The sequence below is a fragment of the Nipponia nippon genome, unplaced genomic scaffold (genome assembly GCF_047370975.1).
Source record: "Nipponia nippon isolate SJK-2023a ecotype South Korea unplaced genomic scaffold, ASM4737097v1 scaffold_6, whole genome shotgun sequence".
NCBI classification, from domain to species: Eukaryota; Metazoa; Chordata; class Aves; order Pelecaniformes; family Threskiornithidae; genus Nipponia; species Nipponia nippon.
The window spans coordinates 69,572,104-69,593,311 of NW_028262380.1; the positions used below are offsets into that span (position 1 = coordinate 69,572,104).

Sequence of the window (21,208 nt, forward strand, 5' to 3'; positions counted from 1 at the left end):
ATAGGAACTAGGATGAGATTTAAATAATAAAAACAATAAAATTAATCCTCAGTGCAGCTCAAAAGCAAATAAAAAGGGCATTTCAGGATTACAAATGACAGGAAGGAAGAAAGGTGGATTGGGGATTGGTAAAAAAGCAGGCAGGGAAGAAACTCCTGCAGTATGATGTCAGTTTGATATATACGTATCTCTTAAGTTTGCCTGAATTCAATAGCAAGAAATAGAATAGTTTGAACCACACTAGTTTTACAAACAAGTTTTATTGCTCAAAACTTCAAAAACAAAATGTGAAGATGGATCACTGGTGTGTCTGGTGACACTAACTCTGTCTTGTGTATATTGTAAGATGGGGTTTTTTGTCCAGCTTTAGAAATCCTCTGGCATTTGTTACCCAGCTTTCAGAACAGCTTTTCAGATAATTTTTTTTTCTTTTATTATCAAAAGAAATGAGAATGTGCATGAAGCATAGCTTGACAGTGAACAGAGTTAAAGAAGTTGTCACAGTTTGCAGCAAAAAATGGAACATTATCTAGTTGGGGTTCAGTCCACAGAACACCGGAGGGTAAAATAGCTGCAGTCAGGGAAGGCAAGCAGACAGAGGACTGGAGAGTAAATGTTTCATGTGGGAAATCCTTCCTGGACAATATGTCTTTGTTTGTGAAATTTATTGTTAGTGCTGCTTCCTTTCCTGTTCCTTAATGTGGAGCGTGCCCAGCAGAAGCATTATTTAATAGATCATTTAACTGGGTATTTAGAGTGTAATTTGGAGGTAACATAGATTACATGCTCTCTTTCAGACATACTCATTAAGGGAATTGACACTTTGAAAAACAGGTATTTCAAGGTGTTAAGTACCCTAAATTCCAATTAATGATGTGATAGCCGAGGACCATGCAATGCAACATCTATTTTCCTCCCTTAATGATACAGTGCACTGTGGAGACATTCTAACTAACTAGGCATCTAAAAGTAGGATTCTCTGCATCTCTGCCTCTCTCACACAGAACTTTCTTGGTTACCATGAGCAACACTGAGGACATGGAAATGGCTTAAATCTAGGATTTAGAAATGAAAATAACTAAATACAGGCCTGTATCAGCCCTTCCCATACAGCTTGTATGTGGCCCTCACCTATCCTCTCTTCTGAATGAGTATTGACATGGAGAAATGCCACTGACCATGAACATGTTTTCTCTACGAGAATTCTCACTGTTGCTACTACAAAGGCAGCTCTTCCAACACAAGCTAGAAGAGAAGGTTTTTTTCTGCTCCTTTTGACTTCTTCTAAGTATAAATAGCCGAATAAATGGTCAGAAAAGTTCCTATCCAAAATCTTTCTTAACAGGGATTTTACTAGATGCTGCAAGACTGCAAGAATGGATCAAATAAATAAAGAAATTGAGTGAAAGCATTTAGTCACTTTGTGACTAACGCATCATTCCTTCTAAACTCTTCTTATGTTGGGAACACATAGCAAGGTTGTCCTCAAAGTTCTGGTGCTGGTTGCAGGGGGAATGAGTGTACCTAAATTCCTATTGGCATTCTGTGCAGATATCCAATATTATTGAACTTTCGACTAATAACTTCTCTTTGATTCTTTAAGTATAAGTAAGTCTGTACATGTTTGTATAACCTCTGAAAATGAGAGGGATTTTTTTTGTATGTATGTCATTTACTTGGGCATGAATATATTGAGTTGCTAACTGCGGATTTTAAGCTTCTGGCCTTTTTGGCCATTTGGATTCCTCTTCTCAGCACCTCTCTCTGTTCAAATCCACAGCCCTGAGCCCTCCAGAGTTTGGTTAAAAACCACAGTGTCACTCTTTCCTTTTAAAAGTTAGTTGTTTGGCATTCCTCTTAATACTGTAGCTCCAGATGCAGAGTACAGTGTGAGCCCTCAGTTGAATTTCTAGGCCTCTGATTTACGGTGCCTAATGCCTTGGCTTTGGACTGCTTTGAGATCAAGGTGACACTTTTCCTTGTGAGGCTGTTCCTACATGATTGTGTCCTTTCTAGAAGGTGATATGTATAACCAGAGACAGGCATAATAACACTAATGAAATGTTTTAACTGGTAAACTGGATCCAATGTTGTTTATGACTCTTGCCTGAAGAAGGAAAATAAAGTCTGCCTGAAATACAACGGGCTGCTGCCAATTCAATGCCTGTGCTGCCTACAGCTCTTGGCACAGACTGAAGAAAGAGAGCATGCTTAAACAAACTGTCTGCTACTGGCCAGAGGAAGAGCAGCAAAGAAAACCTGAGCTTCTTGGAGGCCTGGGTTTGAGCTCAAATGTCCAGTTTCAAAAGAATGAGGTTAACATAGTGTCTTGCAGAGACCTGGGTTTTGTGGTGTATGAATGTGCTGTGAGAACATCTACTAGATGGAGACTTACCATCTTGTTTGTGAAATCCAGCTAGGCTCAGATAGTGAATTAGGAATGGCAATTTGGTGTATGACCAGAAATCTAATTGCAAATGCCTGGAGAAATGTAAAGTCAAGCCTAGTCAAGAGAAGAGGGATGTGTGAAGTTCAGTGTTTAAAATACTGGTTAGCAGTAACATGCCTGCAGGGGGAAAGAATGGGGGGATGTACTAATTACAGTTTGGGGCATAAACGCTTACATTGCAGCATCATTTTTGTTCATATTAGCCTTCTCTTGGATCTAGCTTCATAAATACAAGAGCAGTAGGGAGAAAATTAAGCCAGATTGTTTAGGACAGTATTGTACTGACAACAAAGCTCAAGGAAAGATGATGACAATTCATAGTTCAGAGGAAAAACTTGGAGACAAGAGTAAAGATACACCAAAAATGCTAAGGTAGGTTCTTTTAAAATGTCAATTGTACTTCTCTGTGTGTTAAGGGGAGTTTCTCTCTCAGCTTCCATGGAAGTGATATTTGTTCCTTGATGTATGCAAACCACTGAACTAATCCACGTGTTTGCTTTTATAGTGTCCCAAGAAGGCTAAACCTGGGAGCTGTAACCTTCTTTAAAAAACAGAAGTTAACTTGATAATGAATAAAATTGTGGACATCACCTGTCCATCTCTAGCAGCCTGCTTCCATTGACTTGCTGAGTTGTTCGGTTTTTGGTTTGGTTGTGTTTTGGTTTTTTATTTTGCTGTGTTTTATCTCTCCTATCTTTAAATTTCTTTCAGTTATGAAGGTATTTGCAAGAGATTCAGATTAGCTCATTTAGACTTTTCCAAAAAAATGATGACCATTCAAATCCAATAATTCTGGAATTCAGTGCAGAAATGGTAATGTTAATTTTTGGATTCAGCAGGAAAAACTGTCCAGTGACATTGACTGCAGTACTTTCATCGCTGTACTTACTGCTGTTGTTCTTTCATGTGTTGTGAGAATTTTTAAAATGAACTTTCTTTCCTGTTCCTTTAATTATCTGAGGTTGTTCACAACACCTATTTCTGCTACCTTTGAAACTGTTGTAAAGCCATATGCTACAAAGCCAGAGCGATAAGACATATGGAGACAACTTTGGGCAATACGCAGCCAGCTGGCTGAAAAGATTTTAGGAAATACATCTTCTTGCTTGAAAAAGAAAGAAAAAAAAAAGGGGGGGGGACACACGGGGGAGGAAAAGAAAAAGCTTAATGGCAAGTATTTGAAAGCATTTAAAACCTCTCTGTATATGAAAAATACAAAATTATTGCTTAGATCACTTTCTATGATTCCCAGCTCAGAACTTGATTCCAAATATCCTGTTTTAATACTAATCAAATGTAGGTATCTTGTGAATGATCTTGGGGTTGCTGAAATTAACAGGTCTCTTTTTTTTTTTCTTTCCCAATGTCTTCAATGATCTCGATATGAAGTCCTGTTTTCCAATTTGCTTAATATTCCTTATTTCCTTGGACATCCTAAGAGAATTTTCTTCTTTTACAATATTTACTGAATGCATCCATAAGAGGTGTTTATTTTTTTTTTGTAAGATAAATTATTTTTTAGTGCTTCTAGATCCTTTTTTAGGTTTATAGCAATATCTTCACGTAATTTTTCATAGAATCATAGAATGCTTTGGGATGGAAGGGACCTTTAAAGGTCATCTAGTCCAACCCCCCTGCAATGGGCAGGGACACCTACAACTACATCAGGTTGCTCAGAGCCCCATCCAGCCTGTCCTTGAGTGTTTCCAGGGATGGGGCATCTACCACCTCTCTGGGCAACCCATTCCAGTGTTTCACTACCCTCATTGTAAAAAATTTCTTCCTTATATCTAGTCTGAATCTACCCCCTTTTAGTTTAAAACCATTACCCCTTGTCTTATCGCTATTGGCCCTGCTAAAAAGTCTGTCCCCATCTTTCCTATAAGCCCCTTTTAAGTATTGAAAGGCTGCAACAAGGTCTCCCTGCAGCCTTCTCTTCTCCAGGCTGAACAACCCCAGCTCATTCAGCCTGTCCTCGTAGCAGAGGTGCTCCATCCCTCTGATCATTTTTGTGGCCCTCCTCTGGACCCTCTCCAACAGGTCCACGTCCTTCCTGTACTGAGGACCCCAGAGCTGGATGCAGTACTGCAGGTGGGGTCTCACCAGAGCAGAGTAGAGGGGCAGAATCGCCTCCCTCGACCTGCTGGCCGCTCTTCTTTTGATGCAGCCCAGGATATGGTTCGCTTTCTGGGCTGCGAGAGCACATTGCCTGCTCGTGTCCAGCTTTTCGTCTGTCAGTACCCCCAAGTCCTTCTTGGCAGGGCTGCACTCAATCCCTTCATCCCCCAGCCTGTATTGATACCGGGGATTGCCCCAACCCAGGTGCAGGACTTTTTTGATAACATGTAAAATTAGAAGAACTCTTCTGTCTAAATGTAGGCACAGAAACTGTCACTGATAAGCTGCTTGTCATCTTCTAGCTACAAAAAATGCTGTCTTGATTTTTTTTCCGTAGTCTTTCCAGTTTACCAGATCTAAATTTCTATGCAATAACACTCCATGATCACCTGCCAGACTGCTGGTTTGAGACAGGGTAATGGTAACACAGATTTCTCAGCAAGTTTTGACTTCCTTTCCTATTGTGACCCATACCTAGCTTAGTAACTTCTGTGCTTTCTGATATTTATATTCTTTAGCAAGCATAGAACTGCCACTGTTGCAGATTAGTGCCCCAAGAAAGTTCTTTGCAATGCGGCCTTCATCTAGGAGTCCCTGGATGGGGTTTTAAGAATGCAAATGAAATTTATTGCTTCTTCTCAATAAGGTTCCTATAGGAAATGTTCCTTCTGCTTTCTCAAAGTGGATGCTAATTTAATGGTTTGAATGATAGCTGTCAAGAACTCACGAAGATCTTGACAATCCATACTTTTCTCTTTCATGATTCCTATGCAATTCCAGCCTGCCTTATGCTGTCCCTTTATATAGAGTAATTGTTCTACAAGTTTTTCAGAAAGTCATTTTTTCAGAAAAGTATGAATACTGACCCACTTAGCTCTTCTCTAAAATCTGGAAGACTTTTTGTAATCTGTGCTGTTTCATAGGAAATGGTTAATCATCTGAAAACTTTTCTCCTGTATTTTCATTTTAAAAAAAGAAGAAAAAAAAAAGCTATGCATGTGAAGTAAAAATATATTTAACAATTTCACTACTCTTGGAAATACTTGCTGAAATTGCTACAAGAACATAGATGTTAGTCAATCAGTTTTAAAGGTGATCTATTATTAACATATTTGTCCAGGCTTCAATACCACTTTCCTGGTGTTTAGAAAGGGTTTTTTTATTTACTTTGATTAGATCAAAACTATTTGCCCCTCTGGTTTTGTCATCACAGTCTGTTTAAGTAGACTGTAATTAGAAACTACCTAATGCACTTGCTTGCTTAACTGACTAATAGTAGTCTTTGTTTTTATTGCATAACTGATACCAAAATAATTATTTAAAAAGTCTCTATTTAAGTTTGCACATATAAATCAATAATGTTAAACAGTCGATCTGTAATAACTTGCTGAGGATACTGTAGAATATGCCTTGTCTTAGCTTTTTCCCTCTCTGAAACTTACCACAGAATAAAAGAGGCAAGGTTTGCATGGAGAAGCAGTATCTCCTCTTAGATCAGCTAGTACAGCCAAAAGGATGGGGCAAGCTTCCAGGCACTCTCTTCTGAAGCAGAGGCAGCAAGCTGCAATCTAGCAGAGATTAGGAGCAACTGTCCTGCGTTGAACAGCTGTCCTGGGTTGCCAGAGGAAGCCATTTCTGAGAAAAGCATACTTTGCACTTGCAGAGAACAGTGGGATAATAAAAAGGAGAAAAGCAACATAGTTTTAGGCCAGCTTGGCTGAAACAACTCTACTGTTGCCACCTTTCTTGAGTAGGGTCTTGATCCTAAAGCACTTCCATTACTTTCTCAGAAACAATGAGAGCCAGCACTGGAACAGAGGAATTACTGAACTAGAAATAGCATCAAAGCACTGCTCTTACCATCAGGTTTCCTTTGTGCACCAGGCGGCCATCCGTTGTCTCATCTTTGTTATTTCTTGCATTGAACATGTTTCTAGAAATCCTGTGCTGGCCAGAAGCAGCTTTTCAGGAAGACTGTGTCACCAAAGATCCTGGCAGTAAGAAAGCACAGCAGTGTGTGGCATGGCAGCTCTGTGATGATACATTAGAGTACTTGTACTGCATTTACTTGTGTCCTGCTGATGGATTTTAATGATTGCATTAAGTTGGCCAAGCCCTGACAAAGTTGAACAGTGTCTTGCAATCAAGTGACAATGTTTCTGGGAATAGGCTTTGGAATGACTAACAGGACATGATAAGGTTCTGGCTATTTCCAGCCAGTCTCGACAAATGAACTGGAAACCTTTTTGGAAGTTATTTCACTCTTTCACTGTTTTACTGTTCATACATATCTTAAAGATATCTAAGAGGTATTTAGCCTTAGATGGCATTCCCTTGGCAAGATTTGAGAAGATATGTGTTAGAAATGCTGAGCTGGTACAGCCTGTATAGCACCACTGATCACTAAGTCTGAGTCTCAGAATTCAAGCTTTAGCAATAATCCAAGTGTCAGGGAGAGTACAGGTGGAAATGTTTACCTAACTGTTTTTCAGCCGATGTTGAGCAGTTTCATGCTGCATGTTTATTATTGCTTTCTTCAGCCCAGCGTAAGTGTCTTGAGAGAGAGTGATTCTGAAGTATCCTTGGCAAGTGTATTGTGGTATAGGTGGCCTTGCCATTCTGTAACTGTTTACCCTGCAGAATTGAAAAAATAAAATACTTGACAGTATTAACTGCAGATCTTAAGTGGGTCATGCCATGCAAATGCCTCCGATTAAAAGCACAAGACATACTGCTACATTTGAAAAAAAAAAACCCACTTTAACACAAGTACTAGAAATGTAAGTGTTAGAATATAATAAGCACTTTTGTACCCAAGTGCAAGTGCTGAGCAAATGCCCACAAGGAAAGGGTTAGCAGAGTAAATCAACAGAGATTAAATGCCTGTGCTTTCAAAACAGGGCTGAAATATAATATGTTGGATTTTTTTTTTTTTTTTTTAATGGAAAAAGCCTCATTTTCAGGTACCAAAGATGTTCTGAGAGCAGATATTACATTTCCAGCTGCTCTGAATTTTACAAATTCTCAAAGCAGATAATAAGAATGCTTTGTTCTTTTTGCTTTTCCACTGTCGTGCCCTGACTCCAGAGCTCTCTGTTTCTACTCTTTCTGACAGTCAGTACTAGCAAGTGCTGCTCCTGTTTTGGTAGCATTTGTGAGAACAACCCAGTAGTCTGTAGCTACCTCTATGAAGCTTGACAGAGTTACAAAAACGGGATCAATAGGTTGGAAGCTTCAGCAGCAAATGACCTGAAGGAAGTTTATAAATAAAGTTCAGAAACTTGGCTGACCTGATCACCAGCAGCAAATTTCCTTTAGGCCAGTTGCTGCTGGTGATCAGGTCAGCTAAATTTCTGAGCTTTGTTTAAAGGCTAGGAGAGAGGTTTATGGGCAAAGTTCTTTCACAGTATGTTGTTTTTCTAGCATAGATTGTAGTTCTTTAAGAATTATTAACGTTTCAGTGTAGGGTAGAATATGACAATCAGAGATGCATATTTAGTGCCCGTTTATCCTTTTGCCTCATGGTAGGTTTCTCTGTAGTACACAAATGACTTGTTCAAAGGCTCATCCGTCCTTCAGAGCAGAGTTCTCCTTGAGCTCTCTTTAGACGGATGAGGTGAGCTTTAGGAGTGTGTTTCTCAATGCCTATGAGAAAAATGGTGACATGAGGTACCCGGTGGTACTTGCCAGATACTTTTGTGTGCTTTTGATGTAAAATGGTGTTATGGAGCTAGGTGGATTGTTCTGTAGATTTCCTCTTCAGGGGCAGTATCTTTAATTTTCCTTTGGATTTCCAGTTGTTCCTTAGGCTCTGTGTTGTCACAGCCATTGCAGTATGACAATCGCAGAGTTACTGTGTTGTTTTATTTGCTGCAGTTGCCAGCATGTTTTCCTCCGTACACTGGAATTCAGTTAGCATGTGTTTTCACTTCAGTGAAGTCACTGTTATTAGCAGCTATTTCCCTAACAGTGTGTGTTACATCTCATGCTGGTCAGTCAGAATATAAGGATGTCCCAAGATAGCAGGTGATGGACAAATCTAATGGATTAAATTAATGCCTGTTGTAGTCTGAACAGCTTCAGCTAGAATTATTTCAGAAATTAACTTGACCCAGTATGTGAACAGAACTGTTATTATCAAGAGTACTAGTGATATTTTCTATTTTACTTCTATTATTAGAACTATAATACAAACTTTAGTCCTTGTGAGAGTGACCAAGGGGAGATCTGCCTTTGCTGAAGTCAAAGTCAGATGTATTCTTCATACATACAACCAGATCCTTGGCTGGTGTTATCAGCCCAGCTGATTTCAATGCATCTGCAGGATCAAACACATTCTGTAATGTCCTCCAAGAAACCAATATTACAATAGGTTTGCACAATGGTCTTGGCACATAATTACACAATTTAATGTGTAATCTGTTGTTTTATGCTGTACAGGCCAGAATGGAAGCTAAGTGTCCGGGTTGCCTTGCAGATGGTATGAGGCCAAGACTAGTCATGATAATATGCCTCTGAAATCAGTGAAAGTAGTAAAATTGCTTGACAACTGGTTAATAGTTAGATGCATGTCACTCCTCCCAGTTGATCAAATGCCTGCCTTTTTGGTCCCATATCCTCCCTCCCCCCCTTTCTTTTTTCCTTTCCATTGATTTTAATGGGTTTGGGGCAAATTCATTTTAGTAATGAAGAACTTATTATCACAGTATGAGAGCTTTGTCTCTTACAAATCAAATATATCAGGTGGTCTACTGCCACCAGGCTCTTAAAACAAAACAAAACAAAACAAAAAACCCAAAGACTTTCTGGTAGTCTGAAGCAAATGGACTTATCTTCCTGATTTTTCCTGAACTATGAGTTGCTATCTTGCAACTGTTACTGTTGTATTGCATTTTGTTGATAACCTCTGTCACAGTATGAAGTTTGAGGAGTTATTAAGTTACAACATGGTTTTTAGACTTACATTTTTTTAGGGTGCAGAAATGGAATATTTGGATTTCTTCTTTTCCAAGTAGTGCAATGTGGCTTGTTTGCTTGCTTTCTGAAGAAAAAGCTAGAGAAGAAAAATTCTGATATGGGAGAAAATTTTCATTTCTACAGGAAATTACTGTATTCTAAAGATCTTAGATTAGTACCAATATTTTAATGTTTTTCAAAGACTAATAGGGTGACCACTAATGCAATCTCTAAGAGAGTGGAAACAGTCTAAGAAGATTTTCTTGCAATTTTTTCCGGCTTAGCAAAATAGCTCTTTCATGGTCAGTGTACCATGTCCTTAACCATCTTTATGATTTGGCAGTAATACAGGTGTCAAAACTGGTTCAATGTCTCAGTGAGAAGTCATCCCTAAAAGGGAAAACCATCAAATGAAAAACAATAGACAAAAAAACAATGATAACATTCATTGACTCATAACAACAGAAGTCCTAGCTTTTGAGCCCTATAAATCTTATTCTCCTTAATCTCATTCCAGGTAAAAATTGGCATGGGACCTGGCTTTCAAAACTGGGGTGTTAAAAATATTCTACATTAGGACAGCATTTATCTTGCTGTTCAGTGGAAAAAAGGCTAATGAAGTATACGCTGTATCATTTTCCTGAACTGGGTCATTCTAGAGTCTACTGCGTTGTATATTCAGTATTTTAATAAACCCCTTTCTAATTGCATATCTGCTTTCCGTTAGCAGTGTGTATTCCAAAGGAGGCTCTGCAATGTGTTTGCTTAAAGCTCTGAAGTATTTGAATGTTTTTCCCCAAAAGGAGTCTTTGTTTTAAGATAACCTTCAAAAACCAACAGCAGTCTACGGTGTAGAAGAGAAACACAGATACTGAAGATAATAGATTCTGGCAGTCTCTGAGTCTCTTTTGTGCCCTTTGAAAATTAAGACTACCAGAGAGGGAGCTTTTTCCCTGAAGCATTTCCCTAATGTTTTCCAAATGTTGCTTCATCAGAGCCAAATGGTCAAAGCCACCTAAGAATCCTATTACACATGCACAGATATTTTTTTTTCATTCATTTCCAAAATATATAGCTGCATTCCTGAAGCTGTAACTGAGATAAAGCATGTGTAAAAGCTTTGCTTGTAGACTTCCCCACAGCTGAAGCTCAACCAATTTTCCTTCAAGGTGCATTAGAAACAAAATGTTCCCACGTGTTACTGATGCTGGTGGCTTTGTGTTATAAACGGTTAATCTGGTTCATGTGAAACATTCCTTAATTGGCAAGGAAACACACTTTCTGCATAGCCTTGCACAAAATTCAGCAGGAGTTCAACAAATTACAATTCAGCTGCTGAAGAATAGCCAGCTTGGACTGCTTTGGGTATCCATATTTCACTTATTTCAGTATCCGTTTTATTATCCTATGCACTCAACTAAAGCTAAAAAGAAAATAGGGAAAACAGAAGGGAGGGAGAAGTCAATGGTCCTGTAAGACTAAAAGCGATAGCCAAGAACAGGTATGATGAGAGTTAAAATTGTATATACTTAAACCAAATTGAAGCCCGTTTACGTGTTGTACGTATGCCAAGCTTTCCATCTGAGGGTCTCAATCATTTACACAAATGAGCTGACTGAAGGTATGAGTTCATGGTGTACTACACGCCTGTTTACAAAAGTGCTTCAGATATAATTTTTAGGCATGAGTAAGTAGTGTATAATTTCTTGATGTTTCTTCTGAACCCTTCCCTTTTCTTTCTTCAAGTTCTATTGCTCCTGTCTTTGTAGCCTCTTTGTTGAGAAGTTTGCCTGGATTTTTGCTTGAACCATTTATGCCTGTCTTTGCTGGGATGGACACTTTATGGACAGTTCTCTACAGGATCCTGACTTCTGTCGCCAGACCGTTGAAGCCTACCTAGCATTTTTGTTACACTGGGAAACATGCTTCTATTCTTGCTTCCAATGGTATGAGTAAGAAAAACTGTTCTTCCAGGACTAGACAGGCAGTAACAGGGACCAGCGGCAAATTTAAATGGATTGTTACTGAAACACAGCTTGAGAAATGCAGAAAATTAATCTGAGCTTTCCGGTCATAATGAGCTGATTTTCTTCTTTTGTAAACAACAAATCAGTTGCTAATAGCAGATGATACCATGTTAAAGGAAGAAAAGAGAAAAATGCGCTGAAATCTCTCCACCCATAAGCTTTGTAATATTAAACCCAGTTTCCTAGTGTGCAAAGAGTTAATGTTTCCAACATGCAAACATGAGTCAGTTGGCTTCAATAACATCAGGAAAAAAGAAAAACACCAACAAAGTAGGCAACCAGGATAACACATAATACTTAATTCATGAAATGTTCATAAGTCTTTTCCCTTTTGAGGAAACCCATGAAGGCAACTACAATATCCACACGCCTCTCTTGAAGCCTATTGTACACGTAGTTACTGATCCACATAATGGCTGATCCAGGCATATGCCTTTGTATATAATTGATCAGTGTGTGTATAGTCGATGCATAATTAGTCAATGTACATGTAGTCGGTGTGTATTTAATCATAAGAGTATGCACAGTGTATTGTCTTGCCCACTTGAAATATTATATGCACCTGTTCAGAAACTTTAGCTTTATTAAAGAGAGAATAATATTAGAATACATTGTGCAAGGGACTTTTTAAAGCTAAGTCTCCATCCCAGGCTTCATTCCTGTCAGTGACAGATGAATCTGTTTTGTGAGCAAGACCCTATCAGAATACTGCTGAACCTAGAGGGGAGAACATCACCACAGGTGGGATCGGCATGCCCTTAGCGGAGGTCTGCTTGATACCCTGCATCGTATCAGGGTTCCCAGCATCAGGAGGGACATAAGATTTAATAATGTGCTAGCAACGTTTCTGGACCTTGCCTTTCTTACTGGGATGTGGAAAGAGCTGGCACCTCCCCTGTGCAAAACACCTGCCGAGTTTGGCATTGCCAGGCTGAGCTGGGCAGCCAGGTTCACCAGCGCCTGACAGTGACTGGCATTAGCGTCGGTAGCTGGTCCCCAGTTTCTAGGCACTTCCATCAGTGTTTTTTGTTCTGTACCTCATCTCCTTCTTTCTTCTGCTTTGCAGCATTGCTGAAGTGGCTCTTTTTTCAGGTTCTAGTGAGAAAGACTGGTCTTGCACATTTGGAGACTCCTAAATGGATTCTTGTCTCTTGGCTCTCAGGAGGCATCAAACGCTTTTCACACTGGACAGTTACAAGAGACATTTTAACAGAATCTCTTATTTTCTCGTTCCTTTTTCCTTTGCACCCCAAGCCTGGAAATTGCTGGTACAAAAGTAAATGCTCTCACTTCTATGCCCAGTTTGGGCATAGACGGTTTACTCTGGTTTAAATTGCAGGACTGCTCAAACTATATAAGCAAAAAAAAAGTGTCTCTCCTTAACATTTCTTTAGTCCCTTTCATTCATCTCTCCTCACCATCACTGCAAAGCACTCCGGATAGGGTGGGGGAGGCTCCACTCCAGTTATCTCAGGGGTAAAGAGCTTTCGGTTCCTTTTTGGCCTGAGGCACTGGTCTTAAACAAGGCTACTATTGCAAAACAGTGGCAGAGATTGATACCAAACATAAGAGTTCCCAGAGAGACTATTAAATCAGTGTTGACCTGAATTTAATAGCACATAATATTTGCATGGATTACAAGCAAGTAAACAAGCTTTGACAAATACGTTGCATAAATGGACTTTGAAACAGAAAAGACCGATGAAGCATCAGAAAGGATGCAGAGGCTATAATCTGGAGGAAAAAAAAAGAAAAAAAAAGAAGGAACATTTTGTAGAACAGCATTTTACTGAGTCAGAAGCTTTTTGCATCACTAATGTGCTATTTCTTGTCTTAGACAGCTCTGCTATAAAATGCTATTGGGAAAGCTTTTTAAAAACCTTAGTGTCATACCTTGTCGGGATCAACTGGGAAAAAATGTACTTCAAAAATCATGTAAGTGACCTGAAAGAACAGTGGAAAGTTTGTCTTGGGTTTAGTCCTCTTTCAGATGAGACATGTGCCCTGCTAACATTGAGATTCTCCGTATTACTCTTTTGCAGATTGTTCATGATAAATACCGGAGGGAAATGGGAGTGCCTCTTCTAATAAACTATATTTGGGATAACAATGTGAACTTCAAAACAACAACGTTCAAGAGCAGCAATAGGGCAGTACTATGTAAATACCTTGCTCCTTTGAGAAGAATTATTAGTTCATCTTGAGTCCAGTATTGTTGGAGACGTGCCTAAAAGTGGCTGATGTCCCAAGTGGGAACTAACCAACGCATAATTTTCTGGATTATACTTTATCCCTTTTAAGTAAATCTTACCTTGCTTAGACAGCTACTTACTCCTTAGAGAGCAGTCTCTGTGGCACTTACTCCTGACAGCATGGCCAGCCCTGGAGCGTGAGTGTTTTGACTCAGTGAAAGCCCAACGGAGAGATATTGTTATATGTTGAGAGAGTGCTTACAGTTCTACAGAGCCTTTAGCAGTGCATCTGGGTGTAGTGCTCGTCCCTGGAAACAGTGCTTGCTATGCATGTCTGCCACAGTTAGTGAACTGCCCAGTTGTTGTTGTGCTATATCCAGTGCTACAACATGCACTCTCTCTGCTCCGTGCACTTGTGATGTTTTGTTGTGAGCAGGCGATGTATCAGCTTTATGTTGCAAAAGAACTGCTCCGTGCCCAAGAGCATAGATTATACCTGCTTTTCCACCCACGTATGTTTGTGTGTCTGTCTACTCATGTATGCTATAGACCATTAGTTTTACATCAGTGCTGCTGTTCCTCGGACTCCTATTGGGGCACAGGACTGTTGCTGTAGTTGTTGTAAAGGATGTAATACTTCAAAACTGGTGTCCGGCTCATAGCATGTTTTTTTACTTTGTTTAACAAATTCCAGTTCTCGAGTCTATTCTTACCTTACAGCACTCATTGTAAACCAATTGTTTTAAAAGCTTCACAAGTTGTGAGAGACTTATGCACTAGTGGAAGTCTTGTGAGTGTACACTTAATGGCTCTTCGTTCCTCAAAGGATATCTAATGTTTAGGGGATTTCAATTTGACTCAGCTGCAGCCTGTGAATATTCAGTCTAATATTCCATTCCCAGCACATTTAATAGTTTTCACGCTTTGGCACCTTCTTTTTTGACCTCTCCTCTTTTCAGGTGGGAATGTTGTGATGTTTAAGACAATAAGTCTCTCTGGATCTGGTTCAGTTGACATGGGATCCCTTGGCAGGCAGCTGAGGTCCTGTCTTCCATTAATAGTTGTACCTGGTGCTGTGGCAAAGGTTTGAACATCTGATTTGTATCTTCCGTCACAGTAGAAACTCTGCCTGACATTGCAGATGCCGCAGGTATATAAAGTAGGAAGGCTTATTTGGTCAGGTCGAGTGACCTCAGTTATTTACAGTACGCTGCTCAGTGGCTTTGGGTTGACACCAGCTTTAGAGAAGAGGTGGTGATGCATTTGCTGCTAGTTTCAATGGCTCTTCTTTGCAGTTCTGCCTGGGCTCGACCAACTTACATATTATGAATCCTGTGCTTGGGCAGGCCGGGATGGACTGACTGATAGACACAGAGGGGTCTGCTCTAAACTCAATCGGCTGTCCTGCAGACTCTCTCCTTAAAATTATAGATGTTTTTTAAAGAGATCTTCTTTGGGAGAGAATAGAGACTTCCTGATTACTGTTCTCTTCCACTGTGTATTTCAAATGAAATCTGGTACTTAATTCAATATCCAGACCTGTGGTTTGCCCTGCCCTGCTGGCCAGGTACGATTGGTATTGTGTACATCAACCGTAATATGTTTTAAATGATGGCATGACTTGCTTTTCTGAGTTTTCTTATTGGCAACTGCATTTGCTGTTTAGCCTCAAAATGAGGCTAATTCTTCCATCTAATTATCGAGCCTGATACTACTGCTTTATCAGTGCTCCTGAGAGTACATGTCAGCTGCAATCAACTGCCCATTGTTTGTACACCCTGGCTGCAAGAATGGCAGCCAGCTTCTGTAGCCTGTGCGCATGTGAACTGAGTATCTCTGCAAGCATTAGTCACTCCGTGAACAACCTCTCCTTCATTACCATTGCTTCATAGCATGAATAACTGTTTTCTTTTCTTGAGGTAGCTGTGGTAACGGGTCCCTGAACTGCTGTTTCCTATAACTCTTACATCATTGCCTCTCAGCTGCCTATTTATCTTCCTATGAGGCATGATATTTCCATAGAATATTTCCTGGCCCTCAACACATGCGTCCTCAGTTTGTGTTCCTCTTTTCCACTGGATCTCTTTTAGCTTTAGCCTGTGTACATGTTCTGTCTCAGTGGTCCTTGCTGGGAAAAAGAGAAGGTGCACCACAAATTGCATTTAAACAAGCCCAGGGACAGAAGTTAAACGCTATAAGAATGTCAGTAATGGGTTTAGCCATATGCTCATCCTTTTTCACCCTACTGGGATTCTGTCTATTGCTGAAGCAAGAGGGAGAGGGGCTAGGGAAATTCCAGCTGTCATCAAAACACACTTCTCTACTCATGTAGTTAGTAGCAGTGTACCAGGTGGTGTGCAGTACATTGAGCAGATTAATTTTAAAGAGTTCAGCTGAGGCCATCTATTGATTATATAGTAAATCCAACTTTAGAACTTCTAAAGCTGGAGAACCACAAAAACTTTTGAGGCCACAAAATCAGTAGCTTTCTTCTTCAGCCTTAGCCAGCAGATTGTTTTGGCTCTGGCCTCTGTGGGAAATGGTCACCACTTGTTCCTTACTGTTTCTGTAGTTTTAACTGCTTCCAGCATTTGAAGACCAGGAGTCCACCCCAAGTCATGAGAATGCACTCTGTTGCTGAGCTTTTCCCCTGCAGCACTTACTTACAAACATGTGAGGAGCCAACCAAAGTTAAGATGAGATTCTTAAACTGTCCATAGGCACAGCACAGGGTGAAGAATATCTCAAGACAAGGTAGAGGAGGTGACATTGCTTTGGCAACCCCATTTCTCATCCCCACACTACAGAGTTCCCTTTTGACTCGCTGTGTGCTGCTGGATCTGTTACTAAAAAAAAGAACTATGTTTTCCCATGGTAAATATCCCCTGACTGTGTCCTTTGAGGAAAAGGAATTTTTATTCTCTGATAAATTGCCAGCTTGGCTAGGGCTAACCCTCAGAGTAGCTCAGTACTCTGAGGAAATGTTTAAAAAAAAAAAAAAAGAAAAGCAGAACAAAACAAAACCCTACAACCTATTCTGTGTTCAAAATTCCAGTTTGCACAGGCTAGCAGTCATTATCAAATGTTAGTGACAAGAGTTGTAATCTGAGTGCCATTGCAGAATGAAGATTTAGGCACTGTCCCTTGTCTGCCTGCTCCGCTGTTTATCAGGCACTGATGTGCTGGGAAGAGATATTTGAATCCACAGGATGTAGCCACCCTGTTCTGTTAATCTTACAAAATCCATAGGTTAGGCTATGCATTATTAAGTATTATCTCTTTGCACATCTGCTTATAATTTTCGGTTTCTCTCATGCAGTTCAGATGCAGTGTGGCAGTGTAAGAGCAACTCTGCTGACTGAGTCCCACTGACTGTAGGAGAAAGGGAGTGACCAAAGGTCAGTACTGGAAAGCTGCCATAGATCCCAGCTGCATGTCCACCTGAGATCTGTCTTACAGAGGCATGTCCTTCTCTTTCTCTAGGCACTCCAAGGAACAGAGGTCTGTACAGTGGCTCTCTGGATGCATGACTTGGAGGTTCAGAAAGGATGGCCTTTGAATTTGAAAGCTGCTCTTGCAGTAAGAGAACAATTGCATGAGCAGTGGATATGATTCATCTCATTTTATTTAGGGTGGACCTGTTTCAAGCTCTTCCCAGCTCTTTCTTTGCCTTTGCTTTGGATCCATAATGGCTCTGTCCACTGTGAAGCATGGTGACTTTCTGTGTTGGATCTGCCAATACGAACCGTTACGGAGAATCTGGCTGGGACACAGGTGCCTTGGCTGCCAGTAAAGCCTTAAATCCCTGTAAGACAGGTAAAACCTATATGCCAAGCAAAGTGAAGAGGCTGTTTAATTCTTCCCTGAGCTGTTTGCTGGTGCTTCGTCCTTCCTGCGTTCAGTGCTGCAGAGAGCAGTGCAGGCCTGCAGCACCCAGGTTTCTTCTGGCAACGTCTAAGCCAGAGCATGTTTCTGGGCTTTGCTTCAGCCACTGAATTCCCACTTGTGTGTATAAAGGAGTCACCTGTTTTTTTTATCAGGCCTGGCCTACAGTCAAGGTGGTGAGTAAAAAATGGGGTAGAAGTGATTCAACAAAAGAGACCAAAATAAAGAAGGGGCTTATCTGGGATACTCTCTAGTTTCATTTCTCCACTCACCTGCTATTGTGCTTTTTGGGTCAGGGAGGACTTGTTGCTCCCCAATGCTCCGTCTTGTATGAGGCTGTCACCCTCTTTTAATGGGCATATCACTTAGCAACCTCCTGCATAACTGCAGGGGACAATTTGGAGTACATGGATTATACCATATTAAAGTGTGTCTGTACTGTTAAGATGCCTGTCCTGGGTGACAGGCAAAATCAGAAAGCATGAGAAAAATATCAGTCAGAAGGGCTCCACTTAAGCAACTTGTGTCACTACTGGGTTTGTGCAGCTGATCTTTTTTACTGCTGTCTGCCTCTTGGCCATTTGGAGAATTAAACAATACACAGTGGTACAGTGCAGAGGCATATTATATCTTCCTGCACTGAAACACTGCCCTAATGGTAGCCACATTTTAAAATGGAGCCCTCTCTCCAGTTCAGTTGGTTTAAAAAAAAAAAAAATCTCTAATTGTGAGAAAGAAATGCCGAGAAATATCAGGGTTGATGCAGCCTTTAAAGGTACCAGATAAAAGTGGGATTAACTGTCACTAATGCTGGAGTCCTCAGTCTGGGTCATGCAGCAGAGGGAATTCTGGAGGTCTTCTCTAGCTGACTGAAAAGATGACAAAAGGCGGTCTTGACCCCAGTGACTCCTGAATTTCGCTCCGTGTATGGTGCCGTATTTTATGTGGAACGCTTCAGCAGCGCAGCTACAGACTCCGCTCTCTGTGGAACACAGAGGTGTAAATCTACTTGCTAAGCAGAGCCCAACGCACAAAACCTGGCTGGGAACGGAGGTGCGCACCCAGGCGCTGCCCCCCGACCTGCCCTGGCTGTGCATCTCGGGCTGTGCCTCAGCCAGCCCTGCGTGAGCCGGCAGGCTGCCATTAGTTGCCCCTTGGACTGCAGTACAAAGCACACGTGGATGCTTTCTGTGCTGATTGCTAACCTTAGAGCATCGTAATCATAACCTGTTCTGAAAATGTAAGTGATTGCACTGACCGGGCCCCATGTGTTCAGCTGTATCTTTGCCAGGCGCCCAGCTTTTAAGGGCATAAAAAGACGACTGCAATTTTCTCTAAAAAATTACCTGAAATATCCTTTGATAAAGCCTTTGGAAAATTTACATGCAATATTTTGTTGTTTATTTTGACAACGAGAGAAAGAGGGATCTTCAGAAGTTCTAACTAAACATGAAAGGTAAAACTGAATGAAAAAAAGAGGATGTGGGAAAGGAGCTTTTCATAACAAAATCCTTTTCCGAATATTTGTGGCATTTGGGCCAATTTTATAAAGCACCATAGTGCTGTGTTTTGATTATTATTTAGATCGTTGAAAGCAACAGATTTGTGGGAAATGGTAACTATCAGGGAGATATTTTGGAAAGAGGGAAACTCCTTATAATGGGTTAATATAGATGTTACCAGATGCACTACTATAGAGGTATGCTTAGAATCCATATTTTCTGAGCATGTCACATAAGGTCCTTCTTCTTCCTCAGTATTTACATGTATAGATTCACATTATTTTCCCTTATCAGCTTTCTCATAGTTACTTTCAGCAATCTCTGTGTGTGACTATTTTCTATTAAACCTGTATTGGTATTATTTACAGATACCTCTGTATTATTTCCAAGAAGTTTTTCATGTTGACTTCTTTATTTTTTGTAGTTTATATTTTTCTTTCATGGGTGGCTATAGGTTTTCCTGAAATGACATTCCAATTTTAACATTGCAATATAATGTCAGTGTTAAAATGTTCGTAAGCAACAAATGCACTATGATAATTTAAGCCTCAGAAAATGAAGAGGAGGTTATTATAAATGAAGCGGCTCCTCTGAGGTCAGGCAGGATTCAGCAGTGCAAGAGCTTGCTTCTGCCACCTCCTCTCACCCTGAGCAGCCCGTGATTTCTGAGAGGCCGTGCTCTTTCAGATGACTCGGGCTGCTTGCCCAGTGAAAGACTGTTCAGCAGGGACAAGGGGAGATGAATCTAAGAGTCTGCTGCCTAGAAGCTTTCTGAAAAGATTAATTACTCTGCGAAAGAGTCCAGTAATGAGAAATGATGTTGCTTTTGTCGTAGGCGGTTGGGTCCTGGATGGTCATTCCCATTTTCCAGGGCTAATCTCTAAAGTAAACAGTTTTCTTTTTGTTGACTGTCAGTGGTGTGTCACTGTGCGGTGACCTGGATGTGCAAGTGCTGTGGACTAGAGATCTTGTGGCCTCTGCCAAATCTGTACAGGGCGTATCTCCTGCTCCCCAATGCCCCCTGCCATCGGTTCCTTTCAGTATGAAAGGAAGGAGATCAAGTAATTTGTCACCTCTTGTTGAGAAGCAGCCTTTGCTGCTTGATGGCCAAGTCCTTTCTTGCTGGCCTTTCTTTTCTTACTTCTGAACCTCTTTTTCATTTCAGCAACCACGCTGTGCTCCACTCCTCCTCCTGCCTTTTTTTGCCTTTTTCTTTTCTCTGCTTAACTCCTTCTTTCTTTACAGGATATGGCTTTACATGTGTGTGCATGCACACCACACACACACACACACACATACACACACACACAGAGAATTTAAGTAAATTGTAGAATCTGCTTCCAATAGACACCTACAGACCTTGCCATTTACCCCATTTTTCCTCTATGATTTCATATTGTTGCTGGTCTGCTGTCAGTCCCTGACTAATTAGAGTGATCGTGACACCAAAGCAGCATGCACGCGCTCTTCCTAGTATTTTTGTCTTTAGTTGCATGTATTTGTTATTTCCTTTCTAAGAGATATGGAGCACCTTCCAAGGCACTGTTTCTTTGAAAATTAGTGATGTTAATGAATGATGTATGAGTAGTGATTTGCTGTGCAGGTGCATTGAGTCTTCCACAAATAATGATGAGAATGCTTAATTTAAAAATCTTGAATTTTATTAGAAAACTTGCCTTGATCATGTGAGAACTTTCACCTGGTGACAAATTTGCCTATATATCTACAGACAGCCCTTAATATGTGCCCCAAAAGGTTGAAAAGACTGCAAAGGGAGGAGCTGAGGCTACCCAGAAGTCTGGTCCTCCATATCCCACAAAAGTCATTCTTTGTTCCCGCTGTCACGCTCCACAGCACAGACATCTTCCTCAGTGACAAGATCGGTGACTGCAGTTTGGCTCTGGGAAGAAAACCAGGTGCACAGACTCTATTCTGTGTACAGCGACACAGCTATTTATTTTTCAAGTGGTTGCCCCATGACAATTCTTCATGAATAAAAAGGTGTAATGAGAAGATTCTCACTGTGACGAACCCTGCAGCACTTCAGCAGTGCTTCCACAGCTGATGACTGAAGGCAGT

General features: G+C 40.6%; 1 protein-coding gene across 4 annotated transcripts in view; it reads left to right on the top strand.

Annotated features, from left to right (window-relative positions):
* The window catches only part of LOC148051545 (uncharacterized), a 68,412-nt gene that overhangs the window by 23,239 nt on the left and 23,965 nt on the right, over positions 1-21,208 (top strand). For all 4 annotated transcript variants that reach the window (XR_015699692.1, XR_015699691.1, XM_087736625.1 and 1 more), the window contains exons 11-15: positions 11,270-11,469; positions 13,392-13,485; positions 13,593-13,710; positions 17,062-17,140; positions 17,226-17,803. The gene's annotated coding sequence lies outside the window, so the exon portion shown is untranslated. The remainder of the gene's footprint in view (positions 1-11,269; positions 11,470-13,391; positions 13,486-13,592; positions 13,711-17,061; positions 17,141-17,225; positions 17,804-21,208) is intronic.